The sequence below is a fragment of the Primulina tabacum genome, chromosome 17 (genome assembly GCF_025594145.1).
Source record: "Primulina tabacum isolate GXHZ01 chromosome 17, ASM2559414v2, whole genome shotgun sequence".
NCBI lineage: Eukaryota > Viridiplantae > Streptophyta > Magnoliopsida > Lamiales > Gesneriaceae > Primulina > Primulina tabacum.
The window spans coordinates 5,711,129-5,738,712 of NC_134566.1; positions in this window are offsets into that span (position 1 = coordinate 5,711,129).

Below are 27,584 nucleotides of genomic sequence, written 5' to 3' on the forward strand. Positions count from 1 at the left end.
ATCAAATCAGTCACCTCTGATATTCAGCTGGAAACATCGAAATCAGTTGAATATGTTGTTCTATCTGAGGAACCAGCAGCTCAGCCGACAGTTACTGAAGAACAAGCTGATCCTATTATTGTTGATAAACCAGCTGAACAAGCTGTTATTACTGAAGAGCAAGTTCAGTCAGTTGTTGAGACTGAATTGAGAGTTTTGGAACAAACTGAAGTGGCTCAGCTGCACTCAGTTACAATTGAAGAAGTGCCTGCTGAAGAGCTAGTTTTTCAACCAACTGAAGAAACAGTTTTGGAATCAGCTATGCAAGCAACTGAAGAACAAACTGAGGAACCTTCTTCTACCTTTGTTCTTCCTACTGTCTCTTCTCCTTCCCAGCATCAATAGGAGCTTACAACTAAAAATGTTTCAGAAATGGTGACAAATGAAACTGAAGAAACTGACGGCACTTTGGTTGTCTTTACTCAACAGGAAAGAGTGCAGATTCCAGAAACTTCCGGAGCCATGTCTCCTGGTATTTCAGACACTGAAGCCCTATTTGAAGAAATTCAGACTGTTCAGTCCAACCTCGTCAATATGATGAATGCCATCTCTGAAATACAATCAACCCAACTTGCACACTCATTGAAGCTTAACTCTAACAAAGAGTTTACCACGAACAAACTGAATCAAATCAATCAGAGTGTGACTTCTCTCTTTCTCCAGATGGAAGAATTCAAGAAAGATAGACTATCAACTAAATCTCATTTCCAAACTGAAGCATTAGTCGGCAGATGCTTTGATTTTTCGGAGAGTACAGTCACCAAGAGGATTGATATGCTGCAGAACAATGTGATGAATGCTGTATCAGATATCGCTGCATATGTTCGTATTCTATCAAAGAAAGTTGACGTGCTTGACAAAAAGGGGGAAACGGAGAAATAGAAGAAATGAAGGAGAGATAGAAGAAATGAAGATCAAATGACTTCAGTTATTGGTTGAAGACTATAGAAGACATTCTTTATTCCTTTATTCTTTGTACGAATCTGTACATTCTCTTATTCTTTGTACGAATCTGTACATTAGAAGAATTATTTTTTCTACAATGAATTCGAAGAATATTTTTGAGTTGGAAACTTAATTTCGGTTGTTTGACAAACTAAGTGTTTAATTTATTGGACTAACTGATCAAGAAGCTTGAAGAAACTGTACTACTCAGATCAACTGATTGCCTAACTGAAGATTAATGCGCAGTTTTTTAAAGGAAACTGAAACCAGCTGAACTGAACATACGAAGACAAGTGGCTGGTCAGTTGGAAACTGATCAGTTGAAATATTCAGTTAAGAGCTTACCAGCGATTACTTATCAGCTGATCATTCAGCTATACACGTCATCAGTTGAAAAGGACATTCAACCGACAACAGTACAAAGTAGACTGCAACTCGTAGTGAACGCCGAATTTCAGAGCTTACAGTGTACGAATGTCAGAGGAATATTGACGGGGAAATCAACGGATATAAAGATTCAAATTATATTTAATGTTACCGTTGAAGAGAAGCCTATAAATAGGTGAGAAGAGCAGTTGAGAAAACAATCTTATCTAATCGATCTATCTATTCTCACAAGCTTGCTGTTACACTGCTAAATTCATCGCTCTTACTGAAAAATCAAAAAGCTCACACTTATCAGATTTATTTGTAGCATTTGAGGCTACCTTTCGAGCTCACAAGCACAAACTGTTTTATTGTTTATTTGATATTAACTAGGTCAGTTGTGCTAAGTTCAGTTGAAGAACTGTGAGATATTTAGTAAATTAAGAGTTTCAGTTTTGGCAGTGTTAAGTCCAAACTGAAGTGGGTCTATACAAGTTTTATATCGATCAAAGTCTTTTAGTGCATATCCTATCCTTGTGATAGAATAGAAGGGGTGACGTAGGAGTTATTTCAATATCCGAACATCCATAAATCTTCGTGTGTTATTACTTCAGTTATTTATTATATCTTTCAGTCAGTTTATTTTCGCAACTGTTATCAGTTAAACTGGTTGTCATTGACTGACAAGATTCCTAGTTTCAGTTTGTCACAGAACTGACACTTCATTCGAAAAGATTATAAAATCGTGAGTGTTTATTCAACCCCCCTTCTTAACACTTCTCAACCAATCAACTGATCCTAACAAGTGGTATCAGAGCAGTTGAATCTTGTCTCAGAATATTCTTATTCACAAAACTGATCAACATGTCTTCATTCAATAAAATATCGATCTTTTCCAGAGAAGATTTTGACGACTGAAAAATCAGAATGCAGGCTCATTTAGCTGCAAAATATGATGACATTTGGTATGTCATCACTGATGGTCCCATGAAGATCCGAAAATCAAATACAGCAGTTGACATTACTGATGGGGCACCTCATCGCATAGAAAAGCTCAGAGAGAAATAGACAACTGAGGATAAAAGAAAAGCCAACCTAGATAATGTGGCTAAGGATATCTTATATAAAATGCTGGATAAACTCACTTTCAGCAAAATCAAGATGTGCAAAACTGGCAAAGAGATATGGGAGAAACTGATCCAGCTGTGTGAAGGAAACGAGCAAACAAAAGAGAACAAGCTATCAGTTGCTGTTCAAAAATTTGACAACATCAAGATGAAGACTGGAGAATCCATGCACGAATATGATGAGAGGATCAGTGGTATTATCAATGAGCTGAATGCACTTGGAAAGGTGTATTCGAACAAAGAAGTGGCACTGAAGGTGGTCAGAGGTCTTCCCAAAGAATGGGATGACAAGACCATGGCAGTGAGAGATTTAAAGGACCTTAACAAGGTCAAACTACATGACTTGTTTGCTGATCTAAAGGCTCACGAGTTTGAACTACAAACCAGAGAAGGAGAACCTTCTACACCTGCTGCCACAACTGCTTTAACTGCTGTCAGACTGGAACCAACTGGTTCAGTTTACAAATCTGCTGATCAACTGAGAAATGATGCTATGTCATTGTTTGTCAAGAAATTTGGAAGGTTAATGAGGAGGAATCAAGGAAACTTCCAGAAGCAATATCAGAAAAATCAATCCAAAGAAGAATCCTATGCCTGCTACAACTGTGACAAATCTGGTCATTTCATAGCAGATTGTCCTAAGTCAAAAAAGGACAGTCGAGGATCAACTGAAAAGGGAAAGAAGCCCTATGAGCACAGAAGAAGGACCAAAGATGACAAGAAAACATTCAAATAGAAAGAGGAAGTGCTTTTGGCTGAAGAGAGCAAATCTAAGTGGGCAGAAACTGACAGTGATGAGTCAGAACCAGAAAGCCCAATCACTTCAAGTGACGATGAAGAGGAAGTCAAGTGCTTAATGGAAGATGATGCTGAACTGGAGTCAGCAAGTGAACATGTATTTGACTTCATCTCTATTGATTTCACTCCTGAGGAACTCATTAACACATTGCATAACATGATAAATGAGTATCACAAACTTGCTCGATCATTTGAGAAGGTTAGAACTGAGCAAACTGATCCAAATGACAACAAAATAGAAACTGATAAGTCAGTTGAACTGTTGAGTCTAAAAAGGGAGATTGCACAGCAAAAAGCTGAAATGATCGAAAATCATGCTTTGATATGTCAGTTAAAAAAAGAAATTTCAAAACATACTGAACTGATTCAAGCTTGGAACAAGTCTTCAGGTGTATTGACTGAAATGTAGAATTCACAAAAAACAGTTGATGATAAAACTAGTTTATGCTTTAACAGGCATGATGAAAAATTTGCAAGTGATACACAACCAAGGTTGAAAGAAAGCAAACGAAAATACATTGCCTTTGTGAAATCCACTATGGTAAATGAATTCTCAGAACCTAGTAAACCAGTTGTTCAATTGACTTAAAGTAAAAACAAAGGCAAATGGTATGGAATTAGATATAGCTCAGAGAGTTCAACTGATACAAGAAACTGGTCACCTAAACGTTTCAGTTACAAAAATCAGTACTCAAGGAATGGCTATTACAATTACTACAACTGTAAGCCAGTTCAGAAACGATATCAAAAGAATAGTCGGTTGAAAAAGGATACAAATCATACTGTTTCATCCTCACATCACACACATATTGCCAAGAATTCAAGAAAAACCATTTGGAACACAACAACTGGTAAGTCAGTTAGATTGGTCCAATTCTGGGTTCCTAAAAGACTAATCAGTTTAGGACCCAAATGAATACGGGTACTAAAATTATATACTATGTGTGATTGCAGGTAACAGGTACAAACAAAGAATCAACTTGGTATCTAGACAGTGGTTGTTCGCGTATATGACAGGAGATGCAAATTTGCTATCTCAACCGATCAAATATACTGGACCAAACATCAGTTTTGGAGACAACTCCAAAGGTAAAACTGTGGGTAAGGGTAAGCTTATCCATGGTAGCTTTACAATTAAAGATGTCTTGCTAGTGGAGAATTCAATGTATAGCTTGATAAGCATCATTCAGTTATGCGACAATAATTTCTCAGTTCAGTTTGACAGACACACGTGTTCAGTTAGAGACTCAACTGATGAGGTCATACTAACTGGAAATCGTTGTGGAAATACTTACAAAGTCAGTTGAATTGAACAATCTTATGCACTAGTTTGTTTCATTGCTTCCAAATCTTCTAAAAACTGGTTGTGTCATAAGAGGTTGAACCACTTAAACTTTAAATCTATTGCCTATCTGAGTAACCATGATCTTGTAACCGGTTTGCCCAAAATAGATTTTTCAAAAGATAAAGTTTGTTCAGCATGTCACTTTGGTAAACAAGCAAGATCTTCATTCAAAAATAGAGGTTGTAAATCATCTTTCCGATGCTTAGAATTGTTAAATATGGATTTTTTTGGTCCAATACTAGTCATGAGTTTAGGGGTAATGAAATACACCTTAGTTGTTGTGGATGACTTTTCAAGATTTACTTGGGTTATTTTTCTCAAATCCAAAGACCAAACTGCTGCACAACTGATTAAGCTCTTCAAAAGACTTTTAAATGAAAAATCAGTTGGGATTGATCGAATAAGGTCTGACAGAGGGACTGAATTCATCAATCAAAATCTTTCAACGTTTTTAGAAAATACTGGAATCAAGCATGAGCTCTCAGCAGCTAGAACTCCTCAGCAAAATGGTGTAGCTGAGAGAAGAAATCGGATCCTTAAAGAAGCTGCTAGAACAATGCTTGCTGATTCTGGTATTTCTCAAAGGTTTTGGGCTGAAGCAGTAAACACTGCATATTATACTCAGAACAGATCAATGATTAATAAGAATCATGTGAAAACACTTCTCAACCAATCAACCGATCCTAACAGAGAAAATATTTCTTGGATATTCTTCAGTTAGCAAAGCATATAGAGTTTTTAATAAAATCTCTTTAAATGTTGAAGAATCTATACATGTTGTTTTTGATGAAACTGTAATAACTGATAAGTCAACTGATCTAGTTGAGCTAGTTGATCGATTTACAGAGATCAGTTTGGAGGATGAAAATGAAGAAGAAAGTCATGACAATAGAAATATCCTTCAAACACCTGAACCAGAAATACTAGATCAATCAGTTGAACAGGAACCTGCTCCTGATAATCAGTTGGTGGAGCAAATAGATGATATTCAGTTACCAACTGATACAGCTTATGGAAGAAATCACATCCTCCAGAATTGTAGATAGGTAATCCATCTGACCCGGTAAGAACAAGAAATCAAATGCTTAATTTGTTCATTCATTCTGCTTTTGTCTCACAACTGGAACCAAAGAAAACTGACGAAGCTCTTGCTAATCCTAACTGGATAAATGCTATGCAAGAGGAGCTAAATCAGTTTACCCATAACAATGTCTAGAACTTAGTTCCAAGACCAGTTTGCAAAACAATTATAGGTACAAAATGGGTATTCAGAGATAAATTGAACGAAGATGGTTCAGTTGCACGCAATAAAGCAAGACTTGTCGCACAAGGATATAGGCAGGAAGAAGGAATTGACTATGATGAAAAGTATGCACCAGTGGAAAGACTGGAATCAATCAGAATGTTCCTTGCCTGTGCATCATTCAAGAACTTCAAAGTCTATCAAATGGATGTAAAAAGTGCATTTCTGAATGGTCAGTTGTAAGAATAAGTTTATGTTGAACAACCACCAAGTTTTATCAATCACTACTTTCCTGATCATGTATATCATTTGAACAAAGCTTTATATGGTCTTAAACAAGCTCCAAGAGCTTGGTATGAGACACTTTCAAAATTCTTAACTGATCATGATTTTACTGTTGGATCAGTTGACAAGACCTTGTTCAAATTTTCTAAGAATGATCACATTTTACTTGTGCAAATATATGTTGATGATATTATATTTGGGTCAACCAACCCCAAATTATGTGAGAAATTTGCTAAGTTAATGCAGGACAAATTTGAGATGAGTATGATGGGTGAATTGACATTCTTTCTCGGACTACAAGTGAAGCAACTGGACACTGGTATTTTTATCAGTCAGACCAAATACACGAAGGAATTTCTCAAGAAATTTGGCATGGAAACATGTTCAGCTGCAAGTACTCCCATTAGTTCATCAGTCAAACTGGACAATGATCAAGGGGGAATATCAGTTGAGACGACACTCTACAGAGGTTTAATAGGTTCATTATTGTAACTAATAGCTAGTCGTCCTTATATTGTATTTACTGTTTGCATGTGTGCTAGATTTCAAGCAAATCCTAAGCAATCGCATTTTACAGTTGCCAAAAGAATTTTAAAATATCTAAAAGGCACTCAAAATGTGGGATTATGGTACGCTAAAGACTCTTTTTCAATTTAATTGGATATTCAGATGCAGGATGTAACCTAGATCGTAAAAGCACCAGTGGAAACTGAACTGTGTCGTCGAATAGACTGCAGATCTTGAACTTTAACCCAAGAAGACATGACCTTCATCCAGATATATTCTTCGATATCTGTCTTCACAACTTCCAGTTGAGAAAGTGTCCTTTGTGTCACTAAGTGATGGGTACCGCTGCAGGCATCTGAAATACTTGAACGAGACAAACTAGACAAGCAAGACATACTGAACTGTTGTTATCTAATATTTGTCTTATCTTATTTATAGACATGTTACGCTTAATATTGAAGAAGATGAAGAAACTCAAGTCAACTGAAACGTCTTTTGACTTATTAAGACTGATTTTTTCTTACCCTTACTTTTTAATTATGTGCATTTATTGAGGGGGAATATTAATTTGAAAATTTAACTGAGAAGACAATAGTCAGTTGGTCTTCAACTGAACTGATTGAGTTCTCAACTGGTCATTCAGTTGCTGATCTAACTGATCTTCTCCGATAAGTTAACTAATAAATCAAATAATATTCTATATTAAATGATGTGACTGTTTGTCGAAGCATTAATTGCTGTCTTTCAATGAATAGTATTTTTAAACGTGGACCCAGATAATCCTTTAATACTATACACACGCTTTTACCACACGTACACACGTTTTTAATTCAAATTATCCTGGACTGACACGTGTCCAATAATTTGAACAGTCACTTATATCAGTACTATACCCGCTCCAATTCAGTTCTTCTCCTTACGCTTACTTTAAATTTACAGAGAAAAAGCAAATTCATTTTTTTTTTCTCGCAGAAAAACATTCATTCAAATGGCAAATCAAATCCCAGCTCATGTCATGAACGCAATGGCAATCGAATTTGACTCCGTCATGACTGTACCAGATGAAGCTGTGAAGAACATCTTCATCAAACTGGAAGCTGCAAGTCTGAAACAATTTTTGGGATTATCTTCCCAAGTTATCTATCCTAAAGAGATTCAGGACCTCTATGCCAACAACCATGTCAATACAACTTGCTGTATCGAATCAACTGTAAATGGTTAGCCTCTGATCATTGACGAGGAGTTCTTTTGCAATCTTTTCCAACAGCCTACTGATGGGCTAGTTAACCTCTTTGAAGTGAAGGCATCGGATGTTGAGGAGATGCCAACCCTTCTATCTGCTGATGGTCGGAAAATCAAAGTTTTCGATCACAAGAAGGAAATGAAGCCAGAGGTTCAACTGCTGGTAGATATAGTAGCCAAAGGGCTTTTGGCAAAGTCTGGATCATTTGCTGCACTCACTCTTGAGAAATTTCAGGCTATGACTGCTATCATGGCTGGTCGAAGAATGAACTGGAAGAATAAAATATTCAATATCCTGAGGAACATGTTTCCATCGTCCAAGCAATCAAAAGGATATGAGGTGCAACTCAGCTATTTGCTGAAAGTTAAAGGGCTGGTGACTGATGATTCTGAAAAGTCATCAAAACTGAAGATCTTCAAATCTAAGAATGTCCAGCCACCTAAGCAGAAAATGGACATGTCTCCTGAGCAGTTCTTGAAGATAAAGAAGGAGATTGGGACACAGGTGGCTCCCCGGTAAGTTCAAAAAAGAAGACTCTTTAGAAGAAGACAATCAAGCGCAAATTGATTGTCAGTGAAAATGACTCAGAAAGGACTCCAACTCCCAAGGTCGTCAAGAAGCCACGAACCTTGAAGACAAAGCCTGCTGTTGCAGTTGGAATCATCCCAACTTAAAGATTGATGCAGTCGGGGGCTCAACAGCCTATCAAGGCTATTCCACTGAAAGCTGTTCCAACTGAATCCTCAACTGAGGATCAATTACCTTTGTCTGATGTTCTTCCAAAGAAGAAGAAGGTCACCGAATCTGGTGATAAGAAGAAGCTTGCTGGAGTTAAGGCTCCATTGATCACTATTTCTAGATACACCCCTATACCACTTGCCAGACCAAAGGGGATAGTGATCAGAGAACAAATTGATGCAACTACTTCGGGGTTGAGCATTCCTCATGCCCTGACTGACTCAAAAGGCAAGGGCAAAGATGCAAGAAGAGTCCAGGCCAACCAATGCAATTCAAATGCACATTGATCTCATTTGGCAAGAAATCAATGAATTTTCAGAAGACAAGCTCAAAGCTTATAATGAATGGGTCAGATTCAGAACTGAAGTCTTTGCCAAGCAGCTTCAGAAGAAGTCTAAACTGAAGAGATTTGTTGACTTGGAGAATCTTGCTATGAAGGTAGTCAAGGCATCTACTGATGTTCAAGCTCTGGAGAGAAAGAAATATTTCTTTAATCAACTGAGAGCAAAGAGGCTGCAACAGATAGTCGCTCAACTGCGACTGAATTATGATCCTACCAGTCCAACTGCATACAATGAAAAAGCTGTGCATGACCAACTTGACACAGATCTTTTTTCATTGCAAATGGAGATAAAAAAATTGGGAAATGGATCAAGAACTGATCATTCCAGCAGCTTCCCAAGGATTCTCATCAGAAGAGCCAGCTGAACAGTCAGTTCAAGAGCCTTCTTCTCAACAAGCAACTGCTCCTTCCACTTCAGTTGCTCAACATTCATCATCTTCAGCACCTCACTCTTTAACTGATGATCCAAAGCTTTCTTCAGAAGATGAATTATCATTGGCCAATCTCGATGAGGTCATCAAATCAGTCACCTCTGATATTCAGATGGAAACATCGAAATCAGTTGAATATGTTGTTCTATCTGAGGAACCAGCAGCTCAGCCGACAGTTACTGAAGAACAAGCTGATCCTATTATTGTTGATAAACCAGCTGAACAAGCTGTTATTACTGAAGACCAAGTTCAGTCAGTTGTTGAGACTGAATTGGGAGTTTTGGAACAAACTGAAGTGGCTCTACTGCACTCAGTTACAACTGAAGAAGTGCCTGCTGAAGAGCTAGTTTTTCAACCAACTGAAGAAACAGTTTTGGAATCAGCTATGCAAGCAATTGAAGAACAAAATGAAGAACCTTCTTCTACCTTTGTTCTTCCTACTGTCTCTTCTCCTCCCCAGCATCAATAGGAGCTTACAACTGAAAATGTTTCAGAAATGGTGACAAAGGAAACTGAAGAAAATGACGGCACTTTGGTTGTCTTTACTCAACAAAAAAAAGTGCAGATTCCAAAAACTTCCGGGGCCATGTCTCCTGGTATTTCAGACACAGAAGCCCTATTTGAAGAAATTCAGACTGTTCAGTCCAACCTCGTCAGTATGATGAATGCCATTTCTGAAATACAATCAACCCAACTTGCACACTCATTGAAGCTTAACTCTAACAAAGAGTCTACCACGAACAAACTGAATCAAATCAATCAGAGTGTGACTTCTCTCTTTTTCCAGATGGAAGAATTCAAGAAAGATAGACTGTCAACTAAATCTCATTTCCAAACTGAAGCATTAGTCAGCAGACGCTTTGATTTTCTGGAGAGTACAGTCACCAAGAGGATTGATATGCTGCGGAACATTGTGATGAATGCTGTATCAGATATCGCAGCATATGTTCATATTCTATCAAAGAAAGTTGATGAGCTTAACAAAAAGGGGGAAACGGAGAAATAGAAGAAATGAAGGAGAGATAGAAGAAATGAAGATCAAATGACTTCAGTTATTGGTTGAAGACTATAGAAGACATTCTTTATTCCTTTAATTTTTGTACGAATCTGTACATTCTTTTATTCTTTGTACGAATCTGTACATTAGAAGAATTATTTTTTCTACAATGAATTCGAAGAATATTTTTGAGTTTGTTGATCAGTTCATACTTTACAAGTTTGTCAAACACCAAAAAGGGATAAATTGTTGGAAACTTAATTTCGGTTGTTTGACAAACTAAGTGTTTAATTTATTGGACTAACTGATCAAGAAACTTGAAGAAACTAAACTACTCAGATCAACTGATCGCCTAACTGAAGATTAATGCGCAGTTTTTTAAAGGCAACTGAAACCAGCTGAACTGAACATACGAAGACAACTGACTGGTCAGTTGGAAACTGATCAGTTGAAATATTCAATTAAGAGCTTACCAGCGATTACTTATCAGCTGATCATTCAACTGTACATGTCATCAGTTGAAAAGGACATTCAACCGACAATAGTACAAAGCAGACTGCAACTCAAAGTGGAACGCCGCATTTCAGAGCTTATAGTATACGAATGTCAGATCAATATTGATGTGACAATCAACGGATATAAAGATTCAAATTATATTTAATGTTACTGTTAAAGAGAAGCCTATAAATAGGTGAGAAGAGCAGTTGAGAAAACAATCTTATCTAATCGATCTATCTATTCTCACAAGCTTGCTGTTACCCTGTTAAATTCATCGCTCTTACTCAAGAATCAAAAAGCTCACACTTATCGGATTTATTTGTAGCATTTGAGACTACCTTTCCAGCTTACAGCACAAATCGTTTTATTGTTTATTTGATCTTAACTAGATCAGTTGTACTAAGTTCAGTTGAAGAACTGTGAGATATTTAGTAAACTAAGAGTTTCAGTTTTGACAGTGTTAAGTCCAAACTGAAGTGAGTCTGTACAACTTTTGTATCGATCAAAGTCTTTTAGTGCATATCCTATCCTTGTGATAGAAGAGATGACGTATGAGTTATTTCAATCTCCGAACATCCATAAATTTTCGTGTGTTATTACTTCAGTTATTTATTCTATCTTTCGGTCAGTTTATTTCCGAAACTGTTATCAGTTAAACTGATTGTCATTGACTGACAAGATTCCTAGTTTTAGTTTCTCACAAAATTGACACTTCATTCAAAAAGATTATAAAATCGTGAGTGTTTATTCAACCCCTTCTAAACACTTTTCAACCAATCAACCGATTCTAACAGTATATTATTATAAATAATTTGTTTTATAAGAGCTCTAGTGCTCCAGAAGAGTTAATATGCAATTTTTTAAAAAATAGTTGTTAAGAATGAATGTTGTTTTTGTATCTCATAGACAAACATAATATCGAGAAAACTGATCCAGTAGATATCAAAATTAAAATTTTCTAACATTGAAGAACTGGAGTTTATTGATATCATAAACCTAAGTTTAAGGATATTATAAAGTTAACTATTTTGGTATTATAAACCATAAGTTTTTTTACCAATAGAAAGTTCTTTGATACAAATACTTCTATAGTTTGACATGATTGATTGATTTGAGCACTCCAATTATAACTAATATAACAAATTATTTATAGTGCATAAATATATTGATCAAGGAACTAGAAGTTCTTGAACAGATCAATAAGAATATTCTTGAATCAATTAACCAGAAGATTATAATATTAAGAATTCTTATATATTGAATTGTTTAATTTTTTTATTACTATCGGTTGTTCAAATTGGGACTAAATTCCTATATTTTTTTAAATGAAAAGGTAAAGATAAATGTGGGCCACGACTCACAACCTGATGTTCACGAAGATATTTACTGAGAATAATAATTTCTATAATATACAATCAGTAAAAATAGTTTGATTGATTAATTATCAAATGCATCCAATCAACTATTGAACCTTTATTTCTGAAAATAATTTGTCATATTTTGGAGATGTGATATATTGCAAGCAGCAAATATTGTAGACATTAGTCTATATGAGATATTGAAAATACGTTGAAATTTATGGTGAAATATCTTGAATCACTAACAATGAGATTTTTATGACATAATATCAATAATTATTTTAGTAAAGCAATGTTTTCCAACATGAGGGGAGGAAACGTGGAAGCTAAATATATATCAATGAGAATGTATTATTATTTTTGATCAATTTTTATGAAATATAAAGTGAACCCGAAGTTCAAAATTTATTTTTCAAATAAACTATTTGATTTAATGTGTTAATAGATAAGAAATATTATTTAGCTCTTATAATTTTTCCAGTTAAACAATTTATGTTTTCTCTTCTGAAACGCTATAAATCTAATTGGTTTTTATATAATTGTTACATTTGAACAATTTATGTTTTCTCTTCTAAAGCGCTATAAATCTAATTGGTTTTTAAATATAATAACCAATAACTCATTCAAATGAAATTATAGAATAACTCAGATATAAAAATTAAGGAGACTGGTCGTCCTGAAGAGATTATGACATAAATAATAGCAAAATCCTAGAAGAGGTTAGGTGTATCAAACATCTAAAATAAATTGATGTATGCAAGACCATATTTTATTTTACTTGCAAGTAAATCTAAAATATGGTAGAAGCATGGACGATCAATAAATTCAAAATATTTTGTACCCTGAAAGTTTAAAAGCTCTAGAAGAAGCAATTTTAGATAGTACAGTGAAAGGATTTGATAAACCAAAATAATATTATTCCTGAAGAATAACAAACATATGTAAAAAAATGAGATTTCGACAAATTATTTGTTTTTTCAAAACTATGAGGCCAAAATAATATGATATATTCATAATTATTAGAATATTAATGTATCTTTTGTCAATATGAAAAATAATTAGTATATAAAACTACAGTTTGTAGATATTGGATATTAACATATGAACAATATGTGTAAACCTCGACCCAAAATTTCTCAAAAAGACACGAATTCGATTATGAGAAAAAATTTCCTCTTGTCATAGATGTGTTGATTAAACATTGACATACAAAGAAAAATCCTTAAATGATTTGAAGTATCAAATAAAATTAAATTCTACCTCCAAGATTATGTTTTCAATAAAATGACAAAAGTAATTATGAGGATTAAGATAATCCAAAAACATGTGATTCATTCATAATAGTAGATACTCATGAAAAGTTTATTTAAACTGTCAAATAATTAAGATAACAATATAAGGGTTTTTTTAAAAAATATTATAAATTAATAAATTTATTATAAAAATGTGGCAAATTGTAAAGTTTTGTAAAACTAGTACAATTCGGGACTTACTGTCCCGGATTCATATTTTTTTTATTTAAAAAAAAAGAAAATGAAAGTGGGGGCACAGATTTAAAAAAAAAATAAAAGGGAGATCGACGACGGTTTATGCAAAACCGTCGCTACTGGAGACGGTTTAACCAAAAACCGTCGCTAAAGCAAATCCATTAATCACTATCACGGATTCTAAGAAGCTGTGTGTGTTTTCTTCCTTTAAGTACAAATGCGGATATTCTTTCCATCATGGTCGAAAATAATTGTTCCTCATATTCATTCTCGCAACTTATTTCTTTCATTCGATTTATATGTGCAAAATCCATCTTTTCTACTTCGATCATATATTAATATTATTTGTTGATTTTATCATCCATTTCATTTGAAGAGATTCGAAGAGTTAATGTTTAATTTCGTTGATAATATTATAATTATATATTAAGAAGTAATTTTTTGTGTAATTTTTTTATGATACTTATCATTTATTTCAGATATTAGCATCGTCCATTATATTATTACAAGTTCCGTATATAAATAATTTAATTTAATATAAGAATGAGTTAATATTAGTGTACTTAATACTAATGAAATTATAAAGTATTTTGTTACGTTTTTAAAGTATATTGAGAATAAGTTTTAAAATTTCACGTAATTTTAACCTCCATAATTTATAATACAATTAATATTATAATTATACATATACTATACATAAAATTTCACGTAAATATAAAGTCTGTAATTTATATACATATTCTAATTCCAATAAAAAAATTAAAATTATAATTATTGTAATTGTTGTATATATAACTATAACTATTGTAATTATTGTAGATATAATATTATATCAAGTAAATATAATTATTGTAATTAAATTAAGTATATTAATTAAATTTTTTAATTATTGTAGATATAATATTATATCACGTAAATTAAATATAATTATTGTAATTATTGTAAATATAATATTATATCAAGTAAATATAATTATTGTAATTAAATTAAATATATTAATTAAAATTTGTAAAATTGTAGATATAATATTATATCACGTAAATTAAATATAACTATTGTAATTATTGTAATTGTTGTAGATATAATATTATATCAAGTAAATATAATTATTGTAATTAAATTAAGTATAGTTATTAAATATTGTAATTATTGTAGATATAATATTATATCACGTAAATTAAATATAACTATTGTAATTATTGTAATTAGTGTAGATATAATATTATATAATTCTTATAATTAAATTAAGTATATTTATTATTATTTGAAAAATTCTAAATTACAGTATTACAATTCCAATAATACAATGAATATTATAACTATTATTATTACTTAAAACTTAAAACTAGTATAATGAACATGCTTTTTTTAAAAATTATTATAAATAAAAAAACTATAACATGTGAAGTTATTAATGTAATTACAAAATTGTGTATTAAAATTTTGTATTTATTAATAATTCTTGTTCATTGCAGGTACCATATTTATTTATTTTTTAATATTCAAATTATTTTTTAATATCGCGATTAATATTAAAAATATACTATTTAACTAAATTATACTTAATCATATAATGTTAGTGAACAAAATTATAATTACATTAATATAATATAAATAATACAAACAAAATATTAAAAAAATTAATTAAATTATCTTCTCAGACGTAATTATACGGAACTTCTAATAATATCAACGGACGATGCTAATATCTGAAATAAATTACATGTATTATAAAAAAAATTACGCAAAAAATTACTTCTTAATATATAATTATAATATTATCAACGAAATTAAACATTACATCTTCGTATCTCTTCAAATGAAATTGACGATAAAATCAACAAATAATATTAATATGTGATCGAAGTAGAAAAGAGGGATTTTGCACATATAAATCGGATGAAAGAAATAAGTTGCGAGAATGAATATGAGGAACAATTATTTTCGACGATGATGAAAAGAATACCCGCATTTGTACTTAAAGGAAGAAAACACACACACGGCTTATTAAAATCTGTGTGCCTTAGCGACGGTTTTGTTTAAACCGTCGCTAATAGCGACGATGTTTGGTTATACTGTCGCGAATAGCGACAGGTTTGTTTAAACCGTCGCCGATCTCCATTTTATTTTTTTTAAAATCCGTGCCCCCACTTTTTTTCCTTTTTTTAAAAAAAAATAAAAAATATGAATTCGGGACAGTAAATCCCGGATTGTACTAGTTTTACAAAACTTTACAATTTGCCATATTTTTTACAATAAATTTATTAATTTATAATATTTTTTAAAAAAACCCAACAATATAAGATGAAGGACTTGGAAAATATGAAATTTTATTTTGAACTATGAATTAGATATTTTCAGAAAGAATATATGTTAATTGGTCATAGTACAAAACAAAAAAAATACTTTTATATGGATATGTTACATCCATTAACAGTTGTTTGTTAATGCTCAAAATATCTTTAATCCTTAAGTATCATATATAACCATTAATTTTAGATAATCTGACCAATATTTTCATAAGAGTATTATCGATATTAAATTTTGATAAAGTATTACTCAAGATCGGGCAATGATAGGCTCGTAATAGTTGTATTTCTTTTATCATATTTCACATTGGTTTAACTTCCGACAGACTTAAATGATATACTTTTGTGTTATTTTTTTGCATGAAGAAATTTTATGGTCTTGGAGCAGAGTTGAGCTAAAAAGTGATTTGAAATAAATCCCCCTTTCTATATAGTTCATAACACAAAATCCCCCCTTTTATTTGTTTTTTTCCTCGAAAGAAATAAATCTCTCGTTCTTTCTTCTCGTACAAATGAACTCGAATATATTCCGAAAATCGAGAAGACAGCTAGAAGATTGACGAAAGAAGCAAGGCTACGAGGTAAACAACCATCATCATCATCATCTCTTGGTTTAAACGTAGCAGTGACACTGAAAGAGAATCTGATCTTGATCTTAAGACCGAAAGAAGTGAGATGACGAAGAAATAATGGAAGAACCAGCTCAGAGCTAATCCTAACGTTATTCAACAACCATTATGAATTCAATTCTTTATTACTGACGCTACCTTTGAATTAAAATTAGGTATAATTCACTTATTTCCTAATTTCCGTAGTCTTGCAGGTGAGACCCTCACAAGCATCTAAAGGAGTTTCATATTGTGTGCATAGCCATGAAACCACAAGGGACCATATTGTGCGCATAGACATGAAACCAATTATAATGTTATTCAACAACCATTATTCATTGCGAGCTTTTTCATTCTCTTTAGCCGACAAAGCTAAGGATTTGCTCTACTACTTGCCCTCTGGGACGATAGCAACTTGGGACCATATGAAACAACAATTTTTGGAGAAGTTCTTCCCAGTTTCACGTGCATCAAATATCAGGAATTACATTTGTGGGATTATACAACTGCAAGAGTAGACATTATACGAATATTGGGAGATATTTAAGCAGTTATGTGCTAGTTTCCCACAACATCAGATTCCAGAACAGCTCCTAGTCCGATATTTCTTCGAGGTCTCTCACTTTTGGATAGGAACATGATTGATGTTGAAATTGGAGGTGCGTTTGTGAACAAAACACCTCAAGAGGCACGAGCTCTAATCTCCAACATGGCTGCCAATGCACAACAGTTCGGAAGATAACCTCCCCGACAAGTTAATGAGGTAAGCGTCAATCCTATCGATCAAAAGTTAGATTCTTTGACATCTCATTTGGAAAAGTTGGTTATAGGGCAGGTACAACAGGCCAAAGCTTGTGGTATATGTGCGATTGTTGGACATTCGACCGACATGTGCCTCACACTACGAAAGATCCAACGAAGCAAGTTAATGCAATCAGCAGATTTCTTGGACAGCCTCAGCCCCGGTATGATCCATATTCTAATAACTACAATCCATGATGGAAAGACCACCCGAATTTCAGTTATAGAAATCAAAGAGGTCAACAAGTATATCCACAACAAAATTTTAACAAACATTCATACCTGCGCAAGCCTATAATTCATGTATGTTCCTAGATGAAATTGTGAAGGCCTTAGCTGAGAAAACTCAAAAATTTCAATAGGAAACGAGGACCAACATTCAGAATCTAGGAAACCACACCACTCAAATCGCTAAATCAGTTAGAAAGTTGGAGGCAATGAATTCCAGAATACTATCGTCACAAATGGTAGTTAATCCAAAGGTAAATGCAATTGTCATGGTATTAAGTAGTGGGAAGGAGGTTGAGGACAGCCTAATCCACCTACAAAGGATAATAAAGGAAGAGACACAGGTGAAGAGGTTGAAGGAGAATCTGACAAGCAAACAAATGTAAATTCTAAATATCCTTCATCTACTACTTCCAAATGCAATTTTTCCTCCATTTCCTTCTAGGTTGGATAAATCCAAAAAGCTTGAATATTAGAAAGAATTGTCGGAGACATTCAGAAAAGTGGAGGTCAACATTCCTCTTATAGATTCCATCAAACATATCCCAATATATGCTAAATTTTGAAGGAGTTATACACTAACAAGAGGAAGCTGAGAAGTTATGAGAAGGTAAGTGTGGGATAACTTATCTCTAGTTATTAAGAATTCATTAGCAAATTAATGCAAGGATTCAGGTATGTTTACAATACCTTGTGTGATGGCCCGAATTTCGTAATCATATTTCGCGGAATTTTCGAAATTTTTTTTTAAATAAATAACTTGCCTCATTCATAAAATAAACCTATAAATAGATTTAACTTTGAAATAACAGCGGAAGTAAATATTGTGTTTCAAAACAACAACTTAAAAATAATCCAACATATTAAAAAAACTGAGTTTGAACATAAAAAGGTGAATAAACTGAAACATGAGATCCTCAGGTTCTTACTACTGCTGACCCAAGCTAACTCACTGGTCCCTGCCCTCAGTCTCGCCCTCATCAGTACCTACAACAATCAAGTCTAGTGAGTCTAAAGACTCATCAAGTATACATCGTGAATAACGAGTAAATATATCATAAGATCACATGCAACGTAAAAATATCGTATCGTAAAGCGTAGCGTAAAAATCGTGTCATGAGTAACTATAAATACGTGCATATCTGAAAATCGTACGTAAAAGATTTGCTCGATAGAGCCCTGTCATAAAATACCATATCAATATTTTTCTGGTAGATATAATATTTCAACGCAAGTGGCCCAAAACATATCATGAACGTCTGATAAGACTAAACCACAGTATACTAGGCGGTAAAGATCACCACAGCCCTTGGACTGGATGTCCGTACCCATACATAATCGTAAACCGGTCGTAAGTCACCGGATGAAGAGATCCCAAAAGCGTGAGGTGGCCACAAGACATATCGCATATATCTCGAAATAAACATTTTATATTTTATGCACGTAATATAATTATAACCCTGTTTTTACCGGGTGAGTTGGATCGTTCCCAGGCTTGCTGCGACCTAATTTTAACATGATACACATGCAAATAATCTCAACTTGACAAAAACTTCATATCCGAACCAAAAACGAGACAAAAACTTCATATCCGAACCAAAAACGAGACAAACGAGACCAACAACCTAGTTTCAACCATGGCTTCGTACCAACCCGAACCAACTTTGAACCACCGTTTAGCCATGATTAAAATACACCAACATAATGAAACAATATCCATAAGGACTGTAATACCCGAAAAATAGTGAATGGAGGCGAAAATCATGAAACACTCTTTCGAGAGTCACTTTGGCACATTGCACCGTAAATTCTCATACGACATCTAAACTCAACCAAATCACGAACGGCCAAAAACATGACTTTCATAACTCATTGGGGTACTGTCTAGTCCAAGGCCATAGGCTAAAAGCCAACCAAGGACTCAAACAAGGCCCCTGAACCGAAGCAAAGCTGCTGTAAAAAAATCAGTGGCAGCAGTTGTGCATATGTGGTGTAATTTATGAAACTAATGGCAATTAGGCTTGAACCACCGACCAGAGTCTCTTACCAACACCCTAAGACGTGGCTTGAACCATGGCTAAGGGCACTAGGCCAAACAAAATCCAAGCAAATACCTAGGGCAACCCAAAGCTCCAACCGAGAGCACCAAATTCTGTGCATCGTGATGTATTGAATTGCTTTGCTGTCTTGTATCGTTCCGATGGCCATATGATCGACCATGGCTCGATCTAAACATGATGAGGTATTGTGTGAACCATGACTATGGGCTAAAAGCCAATCACCATCCACCCAAACACCCCAAAACCGAAAGCTTCACTCACACAGAAAAATGAAAAACCGGAGAGCACTTGTTTTTTTGTTGTAAAGATTTTGATGGATCCGTGAACCAAGCCTTGAAAGGCCGACTTGGTCACATTCTAGAAATGCTAAGGGAGGGTTCTAACCATGGTTATAGGCCCTGGGTCGGCCATGGTTCGAACACTCACCTTAGAAAACCAAACAACAAAAATCGTGGGCCAAATCTGCAACCATGGGAACGTTTTGCTGTCAAATCTTTAACCTGAGTGTATGGCCTTAAATCAATAAATCATCAATACTCTAACAAACTCTAGATCATGCCTAGAAGCAGCCTTGAGTTCTTGGAACCGAACCAACTTCCTGGAATCAACAAAACACCCCAACCGTGAAGCATAGAACGAAAAGGCCGAGAAGGCCTGTACAGATTTTCGCAAAGTTGCTGTCAATTTTGTGTTGTTTCGTGAATCATGAACATATAATGGTTTAAAAATATCTATAGGACTTGATTGAAGAGAAAATAATCAATATATACATTCCTAGAAATCTGTTTTGAAGAAAAACAAACTAATACGACGAACACGGCGCGGCGGAGTCGGAGTCGGATTTTCTTTCTTGTTTTTCTGCTGCTGTTTCACGATTTCAGCAGCTCCTTTCTTCTGATATTTTTGAAGGTAAGGGTGGAGGAATGCTAAGTAATGTAGGTGAAGGTTACAAGGGGTGATTAATGAGCATGAAAGGCATTTAGATGTGAGTTACATGTGAGGGATTTGAATGACACTTGAGTTGTTTCTTTTCCTTCTTGTTGTACAAAATGTGTGGGATTGATATGCTAGATTAGTGGGTTGAGGGAAATTAGGTGAATAATGGTGCTTGAATTACCAATAATTGGTGAGTTAAAGGTGAGGGAATTATTACACCATGAAGGCCATTGAGGGGTGACTAGAATGGAGAGTTACCAAGCATTTTTGAATTGATTTATGGGTTGACCGAAATTTGCTATCAATTTTTGCAAGGTATTTTATTGATTGAATCTTGTATTTTTAATTCTTAAGGTTTTAAACACCCATTATATATTTTAGTGAATTAACAAATTAAATTAGGAAAAAAAAATCTTGCATGGCATGGCTTGGTCTTAAAATTAATTATTAAAATGTTAGATTTTAATTTTTTGAATATATTAGGCCTAGATTAATTTATCCCAATTGGTTACATATTTTAATTTAGGTTTTAATTAAATATTGGACATAAAAGAACTTATTTAGCAACTTAAATCCAATTAAATTAATAAATCTTAAGAATATTCTCTATCATTAAAATAAATTATTCATTGGCTTAAATTAAATTTAGAAATATTTTCTTATTATTAATCTTATCTCCGATCTCCTAACTTCGGTCCGGCCTTGCGTATTTATCCGAAAAGATAAAACTAAGCCTCTGTGTTTAAGATAAATAATCATGACTTAAAAGATTTTAAAATGAATTAAACCCTTCATATATATATAAAAATAGTTTTTAATTTAAATAATAGCAATTATGCATGACTTATACGTAATTTGATTTTTCGGGTTCTACAACTCTCCCCCCTTAAAAGAAATTTCGTCCCTGAAATTATAACTTACCGAATAACTCGGGATATCGACTCTTCATTTCTGGCTCAGATTTCCAAGTAGCTTCCTCTTCCGAATGATTAAGCAATTTGACTTTCACTAGCTTAACCATTTTGTTCCGAAGCTTTTTCTCCGGCCTGTCTAAAATTTGCACTGGTCTTTGCTCATACGACACGTTCGGAGTGAGCTGCAACGGCTCAAAATTCAAGACATGCGAAGGATTCGCCATATACTTCCTCGGCATAGAGACGTGGAACACATTGTGTACTCCGGCCAGATTCGACGGAAGAGCAACACGATAAGCTAACGTTCCAACTCTGTCGAGGATCTCAAATTGTCCGATGAATCTCAGACTAAGCTTTCCTTTCTTCCCGAACCGCATGATACCTTTCATAGGTGCTATCTTCAAGAAAACATGGTCGCCAACAGCAAACTCTAGATCCCTCCTCCTCTGATCCGCATAACTCTTCTGTCGACTCTGAGCAGTCCTCATCCTATCATGGATCTTGACTACTATATCGGCAGTCTGCTGAACAATCTCCGAACCCAATTCTGATCTCTCCCCTACTTCATCTCAATGAATAAGCAATCTACACTTACGACCGTACAGTGCTTCATATGGAGCCATGCCTATAGACGACTGAAAACTATTGTTATAGGTAAACTCCACCAATGGCAACTTCGACTCCCAACTCCCTGAGAAATCGATGACACATGCACGGAGAAGATCCTCCAAAATCTGGATAACTCTCTCTGACTGACCATCTGTATGAGGGTGGAAAGCTGTGCTAAACAACAATTTCGTACCCATAGCTGAATGCAAACTTTTCCAAAAGGAGGAAGTGAATCTAGGATCTCGGTCAGACACTATAGAAACGGGAATACCGTGAAGCATGACTATCTCCCGGATATACAACTCTGCATACTGAATCATGGTGAAAGTCGTCTTAATAGGCAAAAAGTGCGCTGATTTGGTCAGACGATCAACAATCACCAAGATAACATTTGACCCTCTGACTGACTTCGGCAAACCGACAACGAAGTCCATGGTAATATTCTCCCACTTCCACTCGGGAATAGGAAGAGGCTTGAGCATACCTGATGATCTCTGATGTTCCGCTTTCACTAGCTGACACGTCAGACACTCGGATACAAAACGTCTGATATCTTTCTTCATTCCGGGCCACCAATACAATAACTGCAGATCTTTGTACATCTTCGTACTCCCAGGGTGAATAGAGTACGGTGACATATGGGCCTCAGATAAAATATCCGCTCGAATGGAATCGCAACTAGGAACCCACATTCTGTCTCGATATCTCACAATACCGTCGCTAACTGTATACAAGGTACTGCCCTTGGTCTCGTTTCTCTGCCTCAACTTCGCCAACTGCTCATCTGCTGGCTGTCCACTACGAATACGGTCTAGAAGAGAAGACTGAATCGTCAAAGTAGATAGACGGAGAACTCTATCTCGAGGATACGTCTCTAGATTAAACCTCTGCATCTCAAACTGAAGATGTCTCGGTATCACCAAATGAGCCATCACTGCGACTTTGCTGCTCAACTCATCCGCAACTACATTAGCTTTGCCAGGGTTGTAGCTAATGTCACAGTCATAGTCTTTCACTAGCTCCAATCAACGCCTCTGACGCATATTCAACTCTTTCTGCATAAAGAAATAATTGAGGCTCTTATGGTCGGTAAAGATCTGGCAATTCTCTCCGTACAAATAATGCCTCCAAATCTTCTAGGCAAATACTACGGATGCCAACTCTAGATCGTGGGTAGGGTAATTCTTCTCATGGATTTTCAACTGACGAGAAACATATGCTATCACCTTCCCATTCTACATCAACACTGCGCCTAAACCGAGCTTCGAAGCATCGGTATACAAAACAAAATCTCCAGGCCCTGACGGCATGGTCAATACTGGCGCTGAAATAAGAGCTTGCTTCAAAGAATCGAAGCTCTTCTGACACTCATCGCTCCACACGTACTTAGCATTCTTCTTTGTCAATGACGTGAGTGGCACTGCGATAGAGGAGAATCCCTGAATAAACTTCAGATAATATCCTGCTAGCCCAAGGAAACTACGGATCTCTGATGCATTTTGCTGCACGACCCAATCTCTGACTGCTGCGACTTTTGCTGGGTCTACCTCAATACCGCTGCTAGAAATGACGTGGCCTAAGAACACCACATTCTCTAACCAGAACTCGCACTTACTGAACTTCACGAACAGCTTGTGCTTTTGCAAGGTTTGCAAAACTGCGCTCAGATGTCTGCTGTAATCCTCTTGATTCTTTGAGTAGACTAGAATGTCGTCTATGAATACTATCACGAACTGATAAAGATACGGCTGAAATACGTGATTCATGAGATCCATGAAGATCGCTGGCGCATTCGTCAAACCGAACGGCATCACAAGGAACTCGAAGTGGCCATAACGAGTCCTAAAAGCAGTCTTGAGAATATCGGCGTCTTTCACTCTCAACTGGTGATAACCAGAACGCAGATCAATCTTTGAGAATACTGAAGTTCCCTGCAACTGATCAAATAAAACTTCAATCCTCGGAAGTGGGTATTTGTTCTTCACTTTAACTCTGTTCAACTCCCAGTAATCAATGCAGAGCCTCATCGAACCATCTTTTTTCTTCACAAATAAGACTGGCGCGCCCCATGGCGAAAAACTCGGACGAATGAATTCCTTGTCAAGAAGTTCTTGAATTTGTTTCTTGAGTTCTGCCATCTCTGTCGGTGCTAATCGGTACGGTGCTTTTGAGATTGGTGCGGTACCTGGCATAAGCTCAATAGAAAACTCCACCTCTCGCACAGGTGGTATACCAGAGACGTCATCAGGAAAAACATCTAGAAAGTCTCTGACAATTGGGACATCGGAGTCTGACTAACTGGGTGTCACGGGAACAGATACAAAAGTTGCTAAAAATGCTCGACACGCTCTATGCATGGGCTTCCTATCCTGGACACAAGATATTATACGCGATAAATGAAAGTACCTGTCTGGTTCGAATAAGAACTGCTCTTTCCCAAGCAGTCGGACTAGAACAGATATCCGCTGGAAGTCAATCAAAACTCTGTTCCTTAATAGCCAGTCCATACCCAGAATGATATCAAATTCTGGCATCGGCAATACGATAAGATCCGCATAAACAAGATTACCATGAAGTTCGAGGTCTATGTCTCGGACCACATTAGTAGCTGTCATGTGAGGCCCGGTGCCGAAGAGAACGGGGGGTGATCGCCCGTGCCATCAGTTGCACGGACAATGAGCGGCTCCTGGCAGGCTTCTAGGTGGAGGGAACATGAATGAACCGACCCACACGGGAATGAGAGGGATTCCGAGACTGTTCAATGTAATGGACTGTACAGTTGAAGAGGGCTTAAAAGATTTGATTTGTACTACTCATATCACGAAGGTGCATCTTCTTTTCGGTAGCTCATCACATAAGAACTCCAAAGTTAAGCGTGCTTGACTTGGAAAAATTTTGGGATGGGTGACCTCCTGGGGGAAGTTTCCCAGGGTGCGTGTGAGTGAGGACATAAGCACGCTGGAAAGACTCATCGTGGTACAATGAGAACAGTCGTCGAATCTGGGGCGTTACAGTTGGTATCAGAGGCGACCTCTCTTAGTACGGTGTGGTTCGGAGACGAACCAAGCGGAAGCTGGTGGGCATGTGAGGCCCGGTGCCGAAGAGGGCGGGGGGTGATCGCCGGTGCCATCAGTTGCACGGACAATGAGCGGCTCCTGGCAGGCTTCTAGGTGGAGGGAACATGAATGAACCGACCCACACCGGATTCCGAGACTGTTCAATGTAATGGACTGTACAGTTGAAGAGGGCTTAAAAGATTTGATTTGTACTACTCATATCACGAAGGTGCATTTTCTTTTCGGTAGCTCATCACATAAGAACTCCAAAGTGAAGCGTGCTTGACTTGGGAAAATTATTGGGATGGGTGACCTCCTGGGAAGTTTTCCAGGGTGCGTGTGAGTGAGGATATAAGCACGCTGGAAAGACTCGTCGTGGTACAATGAGGACAGTCGTCGAATCTGGGGCGTTACATGTCAGCTCCTCTCCAGAAGGCAGTACTACCAAATACGATATATCTAGCCCAATGGTCTTGACCTTGAGGAAATTTACAAAGGTCTCCGAAATGAACGAATGAGTAGCCCCTGAATCTATCAAGGCATTTGTAGCTGAACAAGCTATAAAAATTCTCCCTGAAAGGTTGGAACATCATGCTGAAACCAATAGTTACAAGAACTAAACTTATAGACATGCGAAGGTTAAAGTTCTTCTAACCTAAATTCCCGAAAATAACACTAATTAGAACATACAATCCTATCACAAATTCTAAGTTCAAAATTTTAACTCAAATTCTCAAAACATTAAATTTCAAATACAAACTTAAAGCTTTAAAATACCTGTCAAGAGCATCGCCTCCGAGTTTGTCTCCGCTGCATGGAGAGCAAAAACTTCGCCTTGGGTAGGAAGACTCCCCTGAGGGCATTTCTTCAGTAAATGGTCAGGAATACCACACTTGTAGCATTTCCCCGAACCATACATACAAGCTCCAGTATGGCGGCGTGTGCACTTAGCACAGACTGGATACTCCGAGGTCCTCGGGACTACCCATCACTGTTTCTGCTGTCCTCTGCTCCTGGATGGGCCGTGGAAAGGCTTCTTACTCTGATGCTACTGATGAGAGGGGCGGTGCGGCGCCTGAAATGGTCGCTTACCATGGCGATCTCTCACAATATCATTCTGATCCTGCTCTGCAGCTAGAGCTCTGGAGACGGCGACATCATAGGTAGTAGGGCCAGTCACCCTAACATCACGGCGCAAGATCGGCCGCAGACTATCCATAAAGTGCCTCATCTTGGCACCAGCATCATTTGCAATCAGGGGCACAAAATGGCAACCCCTCTCAAACTTACGGATAAATTCCGTAACAGTCATGTTTCCCTGCCTCAGAGTCATAAACTCCCTGGTCAACCTGGAACGCACCTCGTCAGTAAAATATTTAGAGTAGAATACCTCTATAAAGCGCGTTCAGCTTAGAGTAGCCAAATTCAAGGCTACGGATGCTTCTTTCCACCACAGGCGAGCGTCTCCTCCAAACAGATAGGTCGCACAATCATAGGATCTGTCGTCCCATGAATTCTAAGATAACCTCAAGGGATTTAATCCAGCCCTTAGCAATCATAGGATCTGTCGTCCCTGAGAACTCCTTCGGCCTCATCTTCATGAACCGCTCACAGATAGCCTCAGGCCCTGTCTGCCTGGCTACCACAGCATTGTTCCCCACAAACTGTGCGAAGAACAGAGTCATCCCAGCTAACATCTGGGCGTTCATGTCCGGCGGAGGGGGTGGCGGTAAATCTCTCTCCTGCCTATGATCCTCACCGTCCTCATGACTATGCTCATCATCTCTCGTGCGATCATGAATGCGTCTAGGAGGCATATTGTTCCATATATATAGCCCATACGTAACCAACATGCATAATTCTACTATTTTCTTTAAATTTAAATAAATACTGCATAATCATAATCTTTACATAAAACATTTCATGAAAACATGTTGTTAAAATATTTCATGCTTTAAACGAAATGCGTAAACGTAAAACTTACAGACCGAAGACGTGACTTCATGAGCTTCTCGAGATCAGTAGTAGTACAACCCTTTACAAGAACATAGGCTCTGATACCAACTGTGAAGGTCCGAATTTCGTAATCATATTTCGCGGAATTTTCGAAAGTTTTTTTTTAAAATAAATAACTTGCCTTATTCATAAATAAACCTATAAATAGATTTAACTTTGAAATAACAGCGGAAGTAAATATTGTGTTTCAAAACAACAACTTAAAAATAATCCAACACATTAAAAAAACTGAGTTTGAACATAAAAAGGTGAATAAACTGAAACATGAGGTCCTCGGGTTCCTACTACTGCTGACCC